Raw genomic sequence first — 18,224 nt, 5'->3', positions numbered from 1 at the left:
TTCCTGTGTGTCCCCCGGAGGATGGTTTGCCGCCAGCCAGCCACCCCATTCCAGTGGACTGTGGGCTTCCTAAGGGGACGCCTCCGCTTTGAAGTCGCCTGCATACCTGGCGCCTAGCCCAGTGCTTAGCATATAGTAAAGTACTCAATACGTGTTGAGTGAGTGAATCTAGCAGACAGTGGACACCTCCTCTGTGTAGGCCCATGCTGCCCCCAGGGGCACTCTCTGGCTTTGCCCTCCTGGAATGATTGCCTTGGCCCCAGATATGAGTTCCCAGTACTCTGACCAGCCGGCCTGCGGTGGGCGATGTGTTCCTGCAACGTGATGCTGGCCAGGCAGGGGCCTTCCAGGCAGAAGGAACTGGGCAGAGCCTGGAGGTGGGAACGAGGTGGACAGATGCAGGGTCAACAAGGTGGGAGGGGCTGATAGGGCTGATAAGCCAGAGCTGGGAGCACAGCGCTGTGATTCAGGTCAGAGTGAGGCCATGTGGGGCCCCAGGCGCAGGGGACTGGGATGTAGGAGAATATGCAAAGCCCTGGAAGGTTTTAAGCATGTGGGAGAGTGACTGCTGGCTTTAAAAGGGAACTGGGGACAGCATGCAGGCAGGGACACAGAGATCTACTACCATAGAATACAAGGGTTAAGTATGACAGCCGATCCGTTAGGTATGATTTCAGTTTTAATGATCACAATTCTAATATGATAAAGGAAGTAATCAAATCAGAAAACTTGACTTCAGCATGAGTGACCAGTTACTTCCCGCTGCCAGGCGCTTTCTAGGCTGGTTGCGGCACAGGTGGCCTTCACCATCGACACCTGCCCCGGGGGCCTGGGGAGCAGGCCATCCCGAACCTCTCCATTTCCCCCAGTTGCTTTTGACTTTCCTCGTGACGATTCTCAAGGACGCGGACGTGTGATGTTGGAGTTTCTTCTTGTGAAATTTGGAGGTGACTAAAGTGGCTTTCTCTTTTTAATCACCCTCACCAGCCATGAAGAATTCCTGCACAGGGCTTTTCCTGGAAAGACTCATCCGCTAAATGTTGGTTAGATTAAGGCTATAAATGCTAGTCCAACAAACAATCCTACAAAATCAGAATTAGGATGGAATCTATTTTCTGGCCTTATACTGTCGTTTATTTTATTATATGTATCTGTAGACTCAAAAAAAGGAGACAGCTTTCCTCCTAAAGTTATCATACTATTAACTGCCTCTCTTAAGATCATATTAACTGTCCATTTCTTTCCTTATTTATTTATCTGTTTGAACTTCTTCATAATTGTTTCTGTACATAAAATTTAACATTCACAACATAAGTTACTAAGCATTTTATTCTTACTGTAATAAATCCTGTTTACATTGATACCTCAACGCACTGACATACTTCACTGAGTAAAGCTCAAAAGGAGAATTCACTCCTGCATACATCCGGAAGCTTCTCTAGAAAGTGTCCTGCCTGCCAGGCTTGGCCTCACACTAGCATTGGCTCCTGCTCGCCTGTGTGACCCAGTCCTTGGCCACATGTGAAGTTGGGGAGGTCATACCTGGTGCAGAAGTCGACGAAAGCTGGTGAAGCCAAAACTGGAGGCAGATTGTGTCTGCTGGGAATGCCTACGTGGCCAGCACAATCGCTTATGAGCTCTGGACTGTCCTGACTCCAGTGTCACCAGAGACCCCTTGCAGCTACACTGTCCAGTCACCTTGGTCCTAGGCCCAGCAATGCCGTCTTCTGGCTGCGCTAGCCCCGACGAGGGACTGGCCCAAGGGCATTTATTTTGCCTAATTATTGATTTAAGTCTCAACTCCCAACAGAGCTCCTCCCTGGGGTTTGGACCTGCTTGCAATGGCCGAGTGAGACCCCAGGCCTTATTGCTTCCCAGAAGACACTGTCACAAGTCCCGTTCCCTTTCCTCCGAGCCTCCCTCTTTTCCCCTCCTGCACCTTGTATGGCAGGATATCTCTCGGGAGGCAGGCAGTGCAGATTGAGGGAGTCGTGGCCCGGTTTCTTAGGGGGCTCCTCACCTGCAGGATTGTAGGCAGCCTCGGGGGTATAGTGTGTGTCGGGGGTGGTAGTGAGCAGGGAGAAAGTCTGGAACAACATTGAGGAAGCGGCCCCCTCCTGCTCTTGGGACTCAAGCCAAGTAGGGTGGGTTCGGCTGCCATTCACTGTGTGACACAAGCCAAGGCCTTCTGTTCTCAGGCTCCTTCGCCAAGAAGAGGTGGTAGGCTGCAGAATCTTTAAGACACTTCTGATATATTACTCTGGGTGTGTGTTCCCTCGGGCTTTTTATTTGGAAAAGTGTCGAACGTACAAAGTAGTTGCGAGACGAGTGCAGTGAACTCTCACAGTCACCGTTTGTTATCATTCGGCCTCTCTCTCCTTTGCTCTCTATCCATCTGTTTGTTTTTGCTGAACTATGGAGAGTTAAGTTGCAGATGCATCACCCTTCACCTCTAAACACTTTACCATGCGTTTCCTGAGATCAAGGCCTTTCTCCTACATACCGCTGCGCAATGATCAAATTTAGGAAGTTTCACATTGATACGATATTGACGCACTAGTCCCCAGCCCCCATTCCTCTTGGCCCAGATGCACCATAATGTCCTTTCTAGCTATTATTTTTTCTGGTCTAGGCTCTAAGCCCAGGTCGAGGTCCACGTTTACTTGGCAGGTCCCTTTTGTCTTCTTTAATCTGGAGATGAGAGCAGAGGGCAGGTGATGAGTTGCCCCACCCCCCGCCGGCGATCGCCAGGTCTTCCCACTGTCAAGGGAACTTTGATACGGTGTGAAACTTTCATCAGATGGTTTTAGCATCTGGCATGATCCTTGTCTGAATCAGTTATCATTAAGGTGGTTTAACCCTTTACAAGGTACTATGGGGCGAAGGGGGAGACTTTGTCCTCATCGTTCCTCAAGATCCTACAGTGAGCCAAAGAACAGAACCACCCCACATGCCTATTTGCCTTCTAGACGTGTCCTCTCCACTCAAAAGTTCCTACTCAGGGGTTTGATCCTTGGGCGAAGCTGGGAGGCGGGGCAGAAAAAACGTCCGTTTCATGATACAGAAGGGGAAATTGGGACCCAGAGGCGGGAGAAGTGGACGGTGGCGGAGCAGCTCCTCTCCAGGAGTCTCTGGGTCCCATGCTCTGGAACAGGAGTTTGGAAAGGGGACTTTTAGGCTGACTAGAGGGCAAAGTTTTGGGGTACAGGTGAGGGCTGTCTGATCCCTGGCAGTCCCCCTGGTCCCCGTTACCTGTGGAGGACCTCGGTTGCTGGATTTAGCAAAGAAAAATATAAGCTGTCCAATTAAATTTGAATTTCAGATAAACAATGAATAATTTCGTGGTATAAGTAAGTCCTAAATATTGCACGTAAATATACTTATACTGAAAATTATACTAAAACCTCATGATGTCTGGGGTCTTTGGACTGATACAAGGGTTGCCAGGTAAAATACAGGAAAGCTAATTCAATTTTAATTTCAGGGAAATGACGAGTAATTGTTTCACCCAGATGTGGGAAACAAACTCACACGTGGCAGGTGTAATCAATTGTAAGAAAAGAGGCAGGTGAAATTGGTGGGGCCTTGAATACTGGAATGAGCAGCTGATGGCCCTGAAAGGCCATTGCCAGACAGTTCTAGAAATTTCCCTCTGGCTATGTGATGGTGGGGAGCATGGGCCCAGGGAAGCACAAGACCAGAAGGACTAAAGGCCAGAGACCAATCACGGGTGGCTGCAGTGGCCAGTGACATGCCATGAGGATCAAGCCCATGGTCAGGGGATGAACAGGGCATTCAGGAGACAGAACAGCTGGGGAGGGTAGGTAGGAGGCTTCTGGCCTGGTGTGTGTGTGGGGGCAGGTTTTGGGGATGTGTGAGAGTGGGCTGGGAAAGCCTGGGAGGCAATGTAGTCCAGCATGTGGAGTTCTGAAGGGGCTGGCCCCAAGGGGGAGAGTGGCCCTCGTGGGGAGAGGAAGAGATGCAGAGGCAGGATGGGGTGGTGGGCTGGTGGGCTGGGCAGTGACCTCTTAGCAGGCATTTCTGTCCAAATTACTGCCCCCACCTCATTTTTGCTATATGGGTTGCTGGCTGAATCCCACAGCCCTGGGAGCAGAGGAGAGGGCAGGGTCTCCCCCACTTCTGGAGGGGAGAAACCAGAACCAGCCAGACCACACACCCACCCCTAGCTAAGTGTCCAGAGAGGTCCGTGAGATGATTTGTTGGAAGCAAATATAATAATTCACTCGGGCGTTCGCAATTTAAAGAGGGCGCTTATTTTAAAAAGAAGATGCCGCTTCTTAGCCAGAGACCGTGGTAGTATCAATGGCAGAATCGCGGGCCCCTGCTCAGTCTGTGAAGGTGCAGGGGGGAGGCGCTGGGAGAGGAGGTCGGCTCCAGTGTCACCAAGCCTGTCCTGCTGAGGCCTCTTTAAGTCATACAGTCTGCTCTGGTGCAATCTCCAGGCATTGGCACCGTGCACACTCGATGTGACAACCACAGCGGGAGTTTCCCTCGGAAGCATTGGAAGCAGGCCCAGACTGGAGGGTCCAAAACTGGTAGAGCCGGCAGAATCTGCCAGGACCCCTGCGGTGGGTGAAGGAGCTCTGCACCAGCAGAGAGGCTTGCCCAAGATCACACAGCTGGCCAGGGCTGGGGCTGGAGTTTGAACTCAGGACTATGTGCCCCCGAAACCCAGCTCTCCCCACAGCCGCCTCTGCCCTAGGATTGGATTAGCATCTGTTTTTCTTTTCACTGCTGGCAGGAACTGCCTTACGGTGGATGACAGGGACTGACTTGGGGGGTAGAGGGGCTCTGCGTCACGTCCCCAAATCCTACTTTCTCCAGACAGAGTTTTTTAGATCTTGGCTCTTGCTGTGTGACTTTGGGCAAATCACTCCCTTCCCTCTCTGGACCTCATTTTCCTTGGCTATAAAATGGAGAATTATCTAAAATCCAGGTAGAATCTAGATAAAGCAGAGGTCGCAGACTGCTGGCCAAAGGAGGCATCCAGCCCATGGAAGTCTGTTCTGGGTTTGGTTTCGTTTGACTCAATTGCCAGGTTAGGATCCCTGGCTTCTTGTGTCACATCTGAGACTCTTGCTGTACCAGCTCCCAGCCCGCAGCCCTGCAGGTACTGGATTTGCAACCTCTGCTGGAGCTGATTCTCAGATCCTCCCCGGTGCCCCCATAAGCTGTAATTCTCATGCGCTTTGCTCCCAGGAAGCAGGAGACTGGTGTTCTAGGCTTGGCTTTGCCCCACCCAGCCATCTGATCTTGACTAGCCACCATTCATTCCTCTCTGGGCCAAATCTGTAAACGAGGTGATCACACCCATAGCAGAAGGCTGTGAGGAGAATTAACTGAGTTGCAGATACAAAGCTGCTTTCCAAAGCCTGATTGGTGGACAGGTGGAAATTAGACCTAGAGCCACCGGAGTGTCTATGGGGTGCCGAGGGCGAGGCTCGAGAATGAGAGATACATGTGGCTCGGTGCCCAGAAACACACAGGTACCAAGCTGAAAACCATAGGAGAACCCCGGGTCCAGGTCCTTCCCTCGTCAGTGAAATCGAGGAGAACTCACGAAGGAGATGGCATTCGAGCAGATGCCTCATATCTTTACTGAGCACTTACTATGTTCCAGGCGCCATTCTAGGTTCTGAGGGTACAACACTGAGCAAGACAGACACAAATGTCTTTGAAAAGCTGACATTTTAGTGAGAGAAAACAGGATAAACCAGAAGTAATGATAATAATTTTTAAAAAGACACGCAATGTCAGGCAGAGAAGGAAAGGCAGAGCAGGGCCGGAGGGGTACAGGTGGTCGTGGGAGGGGCAATTTTATGTGGGGGCCAGGGAGGCCCTGAGGTGTCATCCTGAGGTGCCGACAACATGGAAGCAGAGACCTGAAGGTAGTCAGTGAGCAAGCCCCGTGGGTAACTGGGCAAAAAGTGTTCCAGGCAGTGAGAACAGCAAGTGCAAAGGCCCCGAGGTTTGCCTTCTTTAAGAAGGAGCCATGATGTCTGTCTATTCCATTACCATGATGCTAGCTTTGATCAGGAGGCTCAGCCAGGCCTGCCAGGCTTCTCCCTGGAAAGGTCCTTGCCTTCTTTGTTTTTCATAAATCTTGTTAATAAAATCATGGGATGATCCTTTAAGACTGGTTACAGATTTGATTTAATCTTCACAGCCACCTATGGCAGTTTTAAAATACGTCTTTGACACTCCACTCATCAAGAGATGGGGGTCTGTGTCCCGTCCCCTTGGATCTGGGCTCTGCGACTTTTTGACCAATAGAATATGGCAGAAGTGACACTCTGCCATTGTAGGGAGGCCCTGGCCTTAAGAAATTGGTGGCTCCGCTTCCTGTCTCTTGTGACACTTGTTCTTGAAACCCAGCCACCATCCTGTGAGGAAGCCCAAGCGGCCCAGAGAGAGAGGCTCACGTGGACAGGGAATGAGCCCTGTGACCCTCGGCTCAGCTGAGCTCCCAGCCAACAGCCAGCACCGACTTAGCCAGCCACATGAGTGTGCCATCTTAAAAAGAGGTCCCCCAGTTCAGCCACCCCAAGTGACTCCCTGTGGAGCAGAGATGTGCCACCCCCCACAAGCCCTGCTCAAATTTCACATCCGTGAGCAAATTAAAAGATCATTATTGTTTTATAGCACTAAGTTTTAGAGTGGTTGGTGACACAATAATAGTTAACTGAAGAAAAAAAAAAACTCATGAAGAAATTCTCCCCGTTTTACAGACGAGAAACTGAGGCATGGAGGGCTGGAATAGCTCACCCGAGTTCTCACAGCCAGTTGGTGGGGGAACTGGCATTTGAAATGAGTCTCTTCATGTTGTGTTTTGATGAACAGAAATTCTTCATTTTAATGAAGTTCAATTTACCAGTCTTTTATGTATGGTTAACATGTTTGGGAGGGTTTTTTTCACATACAACTACATAATCTCTTTCGACGTTCCACATTTAACGGTCCTGGTGTTCCAGCACGTGGAGGACGAGCATCTATTTGACCAGACTCCACAGAGAGGTATTTAGTTCTTGCCTAATTTTTCACCACTTTGAACAAAACTGTGGGGAACACCCCTGCATGGACATCTGCACTGTTCTAGTTATTTCCCAAAACTAAATGCTTAGACATGGAATCACTTGGGCAAAAGAGAGCAAAGTTTAAAGATTCCTATAAATGCAGCCAAACTGCCAACGGGCACACTGTGAACAGGTGTGAGTTTTACAACAGTTGGCTAGCCTCAATAAACAGAAATTTCTCTGTCTCCTCTCTCCTTCTCTCTCTGTCTCTCTCTCTCACACACACACACACACACACACACACGCACACACACACCTATAGCACCTGGTATTCCCAGGTGAAAAATTTATTCTCTTCCAGTGCAGGAGGCCAGAAGTCTGAATTCAAGGTTGGTTCTCTCCGAAGGCTCCCAGGGAGAAACCTTTCTCTGCCTCTCTCCGAGCTTCTGCTGGTTGCCAGCAAAGCTTTGTTTCTTGGCTCGTGGCAGCCTAACTCCAATCTCTGTTCCATCTTCTTTCCGTGACTGTGTCCTCTCTTCTTTTAAGGACGTTAGTCATTAGATTGAGGGCCCTCCCTCCATCCAGGATGATTTAATCTTTAATCTTTAAATAATTACATTGCCAAAGATCTATTTCCCAATAAGGTTGCAGTGTGAGGTTCTAGGTAGCTGTATCCTTTTGAAGACATTATTTAACCCACTATAGAGCTGCTCCTTTGCTCCTTGCCACAAGCCACTTGGTGGTGGTAGACAGGATGTTTCCAGCTTGAGCCCATGCTATGGGCGCCCCTGGGGCTCTGGCAGATCTGGGTAGGTCTGGGCAGGCCAGTCCTGGATGGCGCAAACCTGGCCGACGGCTGTTTGTGTGAAGGACTGAGCAGCCCCCTGGGACGGGAGCTACCTTGGGAGCAGCAGCTGGGTACGTAGGCATGACAATCTCTGCATGCCCTGAGCACTCTCCAGCACTGTTCCAGGTGCCATATGCTGGATCCAGGTGCCAGATGCTGGATCCAGGTGCCATATGCTGGACCCCAAAACAAAGTTAGCCACTGAGGTACGAGGCGGTGTGAGTCTAACTCAGGGCGTCCATCACTGGCCTTCCCTGGGGCCTGGGCCGCCTGCCATGGAAGGCCAGCCTTATGAGCTCTGCCATCTTGCTGCAAGTTGTGTGGGGACACTGAGCCTGAGCAGGCCAGTGAGCGCAGGGCTGACTAGCAGCTCGATCACTACGTAAAATCTGTGTCCCGCTTTCGGCCAGGGGGAAGCAAACCATCGCCAGGCTGCTCTGATGGACAGACTGGCTGACTGTGGGCACCGCGTGGGAGGCGCCGAGGGTCTGGGACGCTGCAGGACCCAGAGCTCCTGGTCGAAGGGCTGGTGTTATTGAGGGCTTCCTGCGTGCCAGGTGCCATTATAACTCATTTAATCCCCACAATAAGCCAGTGTGGGAAACCGAGGCGTGAGCTCTTCAGTGACGTACTAAAGGTGGCACAGCTAGCGAGTGCTGGAGGGGACTCAAAGCCAGGGCTGGCTGGCTCCAGATCCTTGTTTTTAACGTGATGCACGATCATCTGGGACAAAACCTGATTCAAACTAGCTACGCAGGAAGGAATTTCCTGAAGGCCCCTAGAGTGCTCACTCAGCCAAAGGACAGGTCTTGGGAAGGGCGGGGGAATGGCCAGAGCCAGCGCCTCAATGCGCCAGGGGGCCCCTCCACAGCCCGTTGCCTCTCCCTGCCAGTGACGGGTGTCTTCCCACTCAGGGTGGTCTGAGTACAGAAATCCCAGGGAAGGACCCTGACTGGTCTGTCTCGTCATGTGCCCATCTTTGGACAGAACCTCTCCAAGTGGCTCAGCTTGGGTCAGGTATCTCCCCTTTCGCCAATCACTCTGGTGAGGGAGGTGGAATTGGGGTGGGAGGCGGGTAGTAACTGCCATGGGGGTCACAGGGCTGGTGGGGCTGAGGGTGTGGGAGCGTGGAGTTGAAGTGAGCAGGCTGCCTCCACGTGGGAGTCCCCACTGGGTCCCAGAGCTGGGAAAGGCACCCTTCCTGACTTGCTGTGTGACCTCGGGCAAGGAGAGAATGGGAGGGGGCTCTGAGAACCTCAAAACGCTGCGTGACATTCTGCAAGGAAAGGAGGAAGCGAGTCACCTGCCAATGCTGTACTGTGCCAGGTGCTTGGCCTGTGTGGGGAGACAGGACTGGAGATGTCCGTCCGGCTCTGCTTTCTGTTTTCCCCTCCCCTTTTCCTTTGCTCACCGCTCCGGGGCAGATCTCTGCGGAGTGCGGCACGATTCTCAGCACGGACAGCGCATAGGAAGAAAGGCTCCCAGCACTGACCAGAGAAGTGAGCCCAGGGCAGGGCACATGGGGAGAGGCCGAGGGAGCCTATGGATCCTGGAGCCAAGGGGATTGCCCCCAGCACTGCCACAAGCCCACGGGCTGCCTTGTGCGAGTTAGAAGTGCCCGCTCTAGGAGATGTCCCTACCTCCGTCCCACGCCGGGGCCCAGGGCTGGCTGAGTGGCCACACTGGGGTTCAAACGAGTTTTCTACTCCCACTCTGCTGGGTTCTTGCACAACAGGACGAGATGGTTCCGACTCCACTGCTTCTGTGTGGGCCTTCCGTGTGCATATGGGCCACCAGGACCCAGGCAGTCACCCAAGAAAAGTCTCCGGGCCCCTAGGGATGAGGAGGTAGCAGGAAGCTGCTCAGTTTCAGCCGCCCTATGCTGATTTGTGATGATAACCAGAAACCTGTGAGGGCCAGCACCGGGCAGTCCCTCACCTGAAATTCCTAAGATTCTGGAGCTGACGCCGTTTTTCCTGCCAGCCAGGCAGAGGCAGGGCTTAGAGACCGAAACTGACTTTTTGAAAAGAGAAAACAGTTGCGTGACGGGAGGGAGGTTGCGGGGGCAGGAGTCATATCCAGTACACACCGGTGACTTCATTTCATTCTCACATTCTCCCTCGCAGAGGCAGGAAAGCCAGTCCATCTCACAGATGAGCAACGTGAGACCGACTCAGAGAGGTCAAGGAGCCTGCCCAGAGTCACACAGCCACACAGCGGTGGCACCAGGTAGCACCCAGTCTCTCCACCTCTGTCCTTTCCTTTCTGGTCTTTCTGTCTTTCTGTCCTTCCTTCCTTCCTTCCTTCCTTCCTTCCTTCCTTCCTTCCTTCCTTCCTTCCTTCCTTCCTTCCTTCCTTCCTTCCTTCCTCTCCTTTGACAATTTTATCAAGTGCTAATTACACCCTTCGTACCCTGTGAGGTCCTCGGGCATACAGCGTGGAACAGGCCAGGCAGAGAACAGCACAGGGGAGCTGAGAAGCGTGGGACAGAGCTTGGCCTCCATGGGGCTTAGTTGCCTCATCTGTAAAATGGGGATAATAATGGTGGGCGCTCCGTGGAGTTCTCGAAAGGATCCAGTCTGATGACCTGTACTCTTTGGAAGAAGTCTCTGTGCCTGGCCACATGGAGTGGGGAATTCTGCTCCGTCTCCTGAGGATGGGTGGTCTACACAAGTTGTTTGGAATTCTTCTGCATGGGAGATCTGTCTCCTCACTCTGTTTATTGAGTCAATCATTTATTTATATCATGGGTATATTTTTGTAAAGCTTTTCTACTTTGGGTTATAATCCAATTCTTCCTGCCTCCCCTCCCCGCCCCCACCAATGTTCCATTTTTGGCCACTGGTAGCTCTTTCTGTTGGCCCGTGTCCCTTCACGTAGCGTGTGTGTTTCAGCATTTCCTTAGTTTCCGGTTTCTGGAACTACATGGCGTTCCAGGCTCATTCAGTATTGTTCTTGCCCTAGTCCTGGAAGGTTCCAGCCTCCCCATGTCCTCGCCGACACTTGTCATCGCCTGTCTTTGATGACAGCCTTGTGGTTTTGATTTGCATTTCCCTAATTAGTGACGTTCAGCACCTTTTCATGTGCTCGTTGGCCATTTGTGTATTTTCTTAGAAGCGGTGTCTAATCAGACCCTATGCCCACCGTTAATTGAGTTGTTTGTCTTGATCACTACTTCCCGGCTCTCCCTGCAATTTGGGGCCTGAGGAGTTTGCCTCTCTCGCTTCACCCAGTCCCGACCTTAACCTGAAAGAAGAGAACGGGGCGCCACGCACCTTAGTTGGAGCACCTCCTTGATTCCCAGAGGTTTTGGTGACCGGGCCTGGGATGAGAACGGGGCGCTGACGAGGCTGAGGAGGCCTGGCTCAGGGTGGGTGGGCGTCTTGGTGTGAGGAGGGCAGAGGGATGGAGGGCACGTTGTCATCCGTGGAACACTGGAAGTGGGGACCATCGGGGCACCTGTCCCTGCATAGCCGACAGAGGCAGAATCTGCTCTCGTCACTGGCACCTGTCCCTCCATGCCCACTCGAGGCCAGGAGTGCCTGCTTGGCCACCTCCGGCTGAGAGAGCTCCAGGGTGTTTGTTTCCAGTGTGTGACAGTGAGTCCTCGCTCTCCTAACCCCTAATGTAACTCAGCGTTAAGTAAACTGCTGAAACTCAAGGGCAAACAAAAACCATGAGGGTTGCCGTGAAAATAAACTTGAGTCCCATGAAAAAGTTTGACACAGGGGAGTTGTGTCAAATGTCTCCAAATTCAGTGAGTGAGATGACAGCTAAATCATCAAAATCTAGAATGGACTCTGCTTAGATGCTTCTTGAGCCTCTGAAGGTTCTGGTTCCACTTTGGGAGCCATTCCTGGAAGTCACTCATGCCACCTGAGGGGGCTGGGGGAGAGAGGAAGCACTGTCTGGTCTCCAGGCAGTAGCCTCAGTCTCCAGAAAGGCCTGGGTTCCACATCAACAGATTTGAGGGGGAGGCGGGGTGCCCGCTGACACGCGTTAAAGTACACCACTCAAGGCACGTGTGTACATTTGTTACTTATTCGTTACTCTAAGTCAATGAACTTTAGTAAATGACTATCCATGGTACCAATTGTGTAGGACAAAAGATCTTGACTGGCATCAAGACAGAGTCTTGACAAAAGATCTTGGCATCCTGTGCTCCAGGTACTACGTGGGCTGACAACGGAGAAGGGAGACCCAGTGTCAGGGAGGGGAGGGCCGGATTGATTGACGGACTTGCAGTGGGGGCTCTTTCCATGCTTCTGGCTGCAGCCCCAATAAGGAGCAACCTGGGAACAGAAGTGAGTCCAGAGAGAGCCCCAGGTGGGTCCCCGTGAAGTCCACTTCCGGGATTCAGATCCTCAATATAGCTGGGAGTTGGGCCAAGGAAAGAACAGATGGACCTGGGTTCAAGGTCCAGCCCCTGTACCCACTGGCTGTGCGATCTTGGCTGGAGTCTGTTTCCCCATCTGCAAATTGGAGACGATGACACCTGCATGACACACGTGGCCCCTCTGTGGGTCTACGTTCCCTCCTCCGTGAGCGGGGGTCCTGCAGGGCTGTGTTAAGGAGCATGTGGGTCAGTGGCAGGTGCTTTAGATGGAGCTGTTGCCCAGGCCCCTGACACTCAAGGGTTCTGCTGGTCCAGCCCCCCAGGCCCAGGCAGCCAGTCAGCTGAGCTGTGGGCTCCCAGCCCCTTGTGGGGCTCAGGATCTGAGATGCCAGGTGTGGGCATGGGGCTTTCTCTGCCATGGTCACTTCCCCTCTCAGAGCCTGAGTTTCCTTATCCATGCAAGGGGGACTGTACCCCCGGTTAGGGCACCTGCAAGAGGTTGGGAGGGTCAGGTGAGCACTTTCTCCATTTTCCAGACTTCGGTCATTCTTGTCTTTGATGACTGCACGAGGTTTGTTTCATCTGAGCCCCCCGTCTTCTATTATGTCCTTAAAACGAGTTACTTTTCTTCCTTAAAAAAGAAACTTCATGTCATCACGTAGAGAACAAGTATCACTTGCTAGAAATAGAAAGTAACCATAAAGATAAACACAATGAAAACAATGCGATTAAGTTCCAGCTGCCTGAGTGGGGCCTGTTCTAAGCTGGACAAACAGAGCGCTCGGCCGGAGCCATGGGGACGGCTATGTGTCCTAGCACCGAACCAAGGCTTTCTCCTCCACCTGCCCTGAAGGCTGGAAAGAGACTCAAAAAGGCAGGAATTTTCTCTTTATGGGAGTCCATGTTACTTAATGCCATGTCCGTGTAGCACAAAATGGCCCAAAGGCCCCCAGCCCCCATGGGATGTACCCGCACCAAGCGGAGTGGGAAAGGGTTTGCTTGGTGAACCCAGAAGTGCCTCGCACACGGTGGTGTTGGATTTGTGGCTTAAGGCCTCCCACTGCCCTGAGCAGCTCACCTGGGCAGGCCACCCCCGAGGCGAGTCCATCTGTGTGAATGAGGACCTGGGCACTCTGGGTTCTTGGTCAGTTCCTTGGAATTAGGTTAACAGGAAGCCAGTCTGGTTAACTCCTGCAGGGAATGCCAGGGGCAGGGGACCCAACCACCTGTGGTCCTGTCCCCAGAGGCCCTGACCTGTCTGGACACATCCCTCTACCCGCAGGGGATCTTGTGCCGTTTGTGCACTCAGCCCACTGCAGGGAGGCCTTTGCGGACCTGCCTTCAAGGAGCTGAAGGTCGGGGAGGCTCGGGCCCAGAAACAAGTGGTTACAGAGAGAAAGATGGGGGAGCACTAAGAAGGAGGGAAGGCTGAGGGTCCCCTGGAAACCTGTGAGCAGCCCCGTGAGGTCACGGCCACCCCTGACCTGTCTGGGCCGCTGGCTCTGGAAAGAAGATGGAGAAGGAAAAGGGACAGGGGCATTGCCGAGGGCCAGCTGGCCCAGTGAGAGGCCACCGAGTGCCAGGCTGCCCAGATGTGTGACCTTGATTGGCACAGGCCTGGCCTCCCACACTCAGGCCCGAGGAGAGTGAGAGGAAGATGGCACCTGGGAGTCTGCCGGGCTCCTGGGTGGGCATGGGGGAGGTGCGGGGGAGTGGCCTCGGGAAGGGAAAGAACCGTGGGGTCCTGCGGGGAGGATCCTGGGAGGAGACGTCCTCCGTCAGCCACGTCAGAGATCTCCCTGCCAAGCTCCCGTCACAGCCTTGTTATCCAGCGCCCCCAGGTGGATAATTTGAGAATGGGTGAAAACACTGAAAAAGAAGACAGGAAACCAGCATTACTCTTCCCAGATGGGGAACCAAGTCACCAGCAGGAGCGGTGGCCGGCAACCTCACCTGAATCTGGCCTCCACCACTTACCTGCTCCGGGACCTCAGGCAGGTAAACTCCAATTCTCAGTTTCGTTGTATGTAAAATGGGGTTCAACCACAGGAAGCCCTCAGCTAATTTGAGGTCCCCCTCACCATTTTCCCTGGCGAGGCCAACTGGTGACAGGATGACAAAGCCACACGGTGACCTTGCAGGTCTCAGAAAATCTACAGAAAGCTGAAATACTAACATTGCAGGCAAAGGCAGGGGACCCTGGCTCTGACCGACGTCCCTGCCACCACCGCCCAAACAACCCCAGGAAAGTTATTTTCCCTCCCTCGGCCTCAAACTCATCTGTAAAATGGGGTCATGGAGATGGAGTGTAAAGCACTCAACACTGAGAAGACCCTGTCTTCGTCTAGGTAGGTTTATGCTGAGGGTTTAATGACAATAAGTTAATTTAAATTAAGCGAGACAATGCATGCAAAATGTGTGGTCTAGGGCAGAGGCACAGTAATAAATGCTGGTTCTGCTGGACTCTGAGACACCTTCTAGGCTCAGCTATTCCAGGGAGGGTCCAGGGAGGCAATGCCTAGAGGTGGCACCCAGAGCAGAAAGCAGAAAAGGCCAGCTCTTCGCCTGTTGCCTGCCTTGTGTGCCAGCCCAGAGCCCAAGGGACTTCCTCATGGGTCTCTATTGCTTCAGTCCACGGGCAGAGAGACAGGGCCCTATTCAGGTCACACATCAAAGCAGGGGCAGGGACCTGGGATGGCCAGGGCGAACTCGAATCAAAGCCCTGATTCTTCATCTGAGCCCAGATGCCTACTGGAACCTGCCTTCTCTGTGCCCACCTCAAATCCTCAGAAGCCATGCCTCTGCCTGGAGGCAGCCACGTGCTCCTCCCTCTTTTTACTAAGCCTGGTAGAAGGAAAGAACAATGTATTTTCTTCTACCTTCCTGAGTCTGTGACCCTGGGCCTATCCAATACCCCCTACCCACTCCAGGTGAGACCTGGGTGGCTGCTTAGTTGAGCCAGCTTCTCCTGTGGGAAAGCTGGGGCATGGGGGCCACAGAGCCTATGTGGCCTGGGGGTAAGGCCTGGGTCAGGCCTGGCAGGAGGCCAGGGGATTTGGATGTCTGGGGACCTGCAAGGTCATGAGCATTCAGAGCAGGCGGCACTGAGAGCAGGGACAAAGAGCATGTAGGCTCAAAGAAAAAGACCTTAGCTCTGCCCAGTATATAACCTGCCCAATATATAACCCTGGCCTAGTGACTTAACCTCTCTGAGTCTCATTTGCTGAATTGTAGAGAATTCTGTCTTTTGCCAAATGTATTGACTGTAGGAGAAACAGCAAATGAGTAGCTCGATAGATGCTAAGGAGGTATTTGATAAACTCCAACATCCATTCCTAATTCTAGAAAAAGACTTTTTAACAATATGTAGATTCTTATGCTTTCACATGATAAAAAATATAAATATATGACCAAATCCAGCATTATATCCACGGGTGAAACACTAGATGCATTCCCATTAACTTCTGGAACAAGGTAAGGATTTTCCGTCATCACTACAACTTAACGCTGCTCTGGAGAAGCTGACCCACGCAATTAGGACACATAAATAAGAGGGATAAGTGCTGGAAATGCAGAGGCAAGATTCTACTGCTTGTAGATTATTACCTAGAAAAGCTAAAAGAATCAGTTAGAAAAACGATTAGAAACTTAAGGAGATTAGAAAAAAATTAATATTTAAAAATCAAGTGAAACTAGTCTGCATGGTATTATGACATTGGATACCTGTCATTATACATTTGTCCAAACCTGTAGAAGGTACAACCCCAAGAGTGAACCCTAATGGACTTTGGGTGACAATGATGTGTCGGCGTAGGCTCATCAGTTGTAACAAATGTCCCACTCTGGTGGGGGATGTTTTGGGGAAGGCTATGCGTGGGGGGGGGTGGGGAGAGGGTATATGGGGACTCTCTCAATTTTGCTCAATTTTGCTGTGAACCTAAAACCGCTCCAAAAAATAAAGTCTTCTAAAAAATCAGTTTGCCTATATATAAACACAGGTATATAGTAATCAATGAGAATATGTCTCTGAAGAAAAGACCTCGTTCATAACAACCTTTAAGAAAAAGTAAAGTGCTAGGAAATAAATTTAGCAAGAATTGAATAAGTGTCATGAGGGGAAAAAGGGAACAAAACAGAAGACAAAAAAGACAGGCTTTATTCTTGGATAAGAAACCCAACATCACGAAAATGTCTGTTTTTCTCTAAATTACTTACGCATTTAATAAAATCTAAATACGATATTTAAAAAAATTAATCGAATGACTCATCTAGAAGAATAAACATGTGAAAATAGCTAGGAAAATTCTGAGAAGGAAGAGTAATGAGGAAGGACTGACTCCATTAAGCTATTAAAAGGTGTAATGCAAGTTATTATAATTATCTAAGGTAATTAAGCATTTCATACATTTCAGGCTCTGTTCCAAGGGCTTTATGAAGACTAAACCATTTGATCTTCATTATAACACTTGAGGTGGTAGGTATCGAGGTTTCAGGGGCTTAAGACATGTACCTTTTGTCCCTGCCTAAGTTCAAACCCTGGGAGGAGGGCAGGGAATCAGGGACATGGAGATCAACATATCTTTCTTGTTATTGATAGAAGCTGAATTAGAGGGTGGCGGCAGTGGAGTTCTTAAAGCAGAAGTCCATCAAGAGAACAGAAAGACAAGCTGCGGATGAGGAGTAAATATTTGCAAAACTCATCTCTGATTAAAAAAAAAACAGCTTGTATCCAAAATATACAAAGAACACTTATAATTCAACAATAAGAAATCAAACTACCCAGTTTAAAAACGGGAAAAGATCGAAACAGACCTCACCAAAGATGATATACAGATGGCAAATGAGCATAAGAAAAGATGGCTAACATCGTACATATATTAGGGAATTGCAAATTAAAACAACAGTGAGATCCCACTACACCCTTATTAAAATCTGAAAAACTAAAATAAAAAGTCCCAAATGCTGGCAAGAATATGGAGTAACAGAAACTCTTATGCTGGTGGAAATGCAAAACAGTACAGCCACTTTCGAAAACAGTTTGGCAGTTTCTTAAAAAGCTAAATATATTCATACCATATGATCCAGCCATCACACTCCTAGATATTTATTTACCCAACCAGTCCAAAAACTTACGTCCACACAAAACCCTGCACGTTGATGTTTATAGCAGCTTTATTCATAATTGCCCCAAACTAAAAGCAACCAAGATGTCCTTCAAAGGGTGAATGAATAATGAAATGTATACCCAGACAATGGAATATTATTCAGTGCTAAAAAGAAATGAGCTGTCAAGCCATGAAAAGACATGGAGTAACTTTAAATACATATTGCTTCGTCTAAGAGGCCTGTCTGAAAAGGCTTTATACTGTAAGACCAAACTATATAACATTCTGGAAAAGGCAAAGTTATAGAGACAGTAAAAAGATCAGTGGTTGCCTGGGGTTCCAGGAGAGTGGGGAGAAAGATGAACAGGTGGAGTGCGGAGGGTTTTTAGGGCAGCGAAACTATTCCGTATGACACTGTAATGGTACATCCATGACATGCATCGGTCAGAATCCACAGAATGTACCACACAAAGCGTGGGCTCTAATGTAAATTATAGACGTAAGTTAATAACAGCCTATCAATATTAGTTCATCAATTTTAACACATGTATCACTCTAATGAAATATGTTAATAATAGGAAAATCTGTGAGCAAAGAAGAGAGAGGAACTATGGGAACTCTGTACTATCTGTTTGATTTTCTGTAAATCTAAGACTGCTCAAAAAAATAAAGTCTATTAATTAAAAGAAAAGAAAAGAAAACCACTTCAGAGATGGACAGACTTTTCCCCATCCAGCCACAGGCAGCTGTGAATGCCTCCGGACCCCCAGATAGAAACCAGAGAAGCCCTCTGGGTGGCTGGCTGAATGTCTACTTCCTCGCCCCCACTCCCCAAATCAGCCTCTCTCCTTCCCTGGGGCCAGAAAACTAAGTGTTGAGGACACTCCCTTCCAGTCGAAGGG

The sequence above is a fragment of the Pteropus medius genome, unplaced genomic scaffold (assembly GCF_902729225.1).
Source record: "Pteropus medius unplaced genomic scaffold, Ma_sr-lr_union100, whole genome shotgun sequence".
Taxonomy (NCBI): Eukaryota; Metazoa; Chordata; class Mammalia; order Chiroptera; family Pteropodidae; genus Pteropus; species Pteropus medius.
This window is presented reverse-complemented; position numbering follows the sequence as displayed.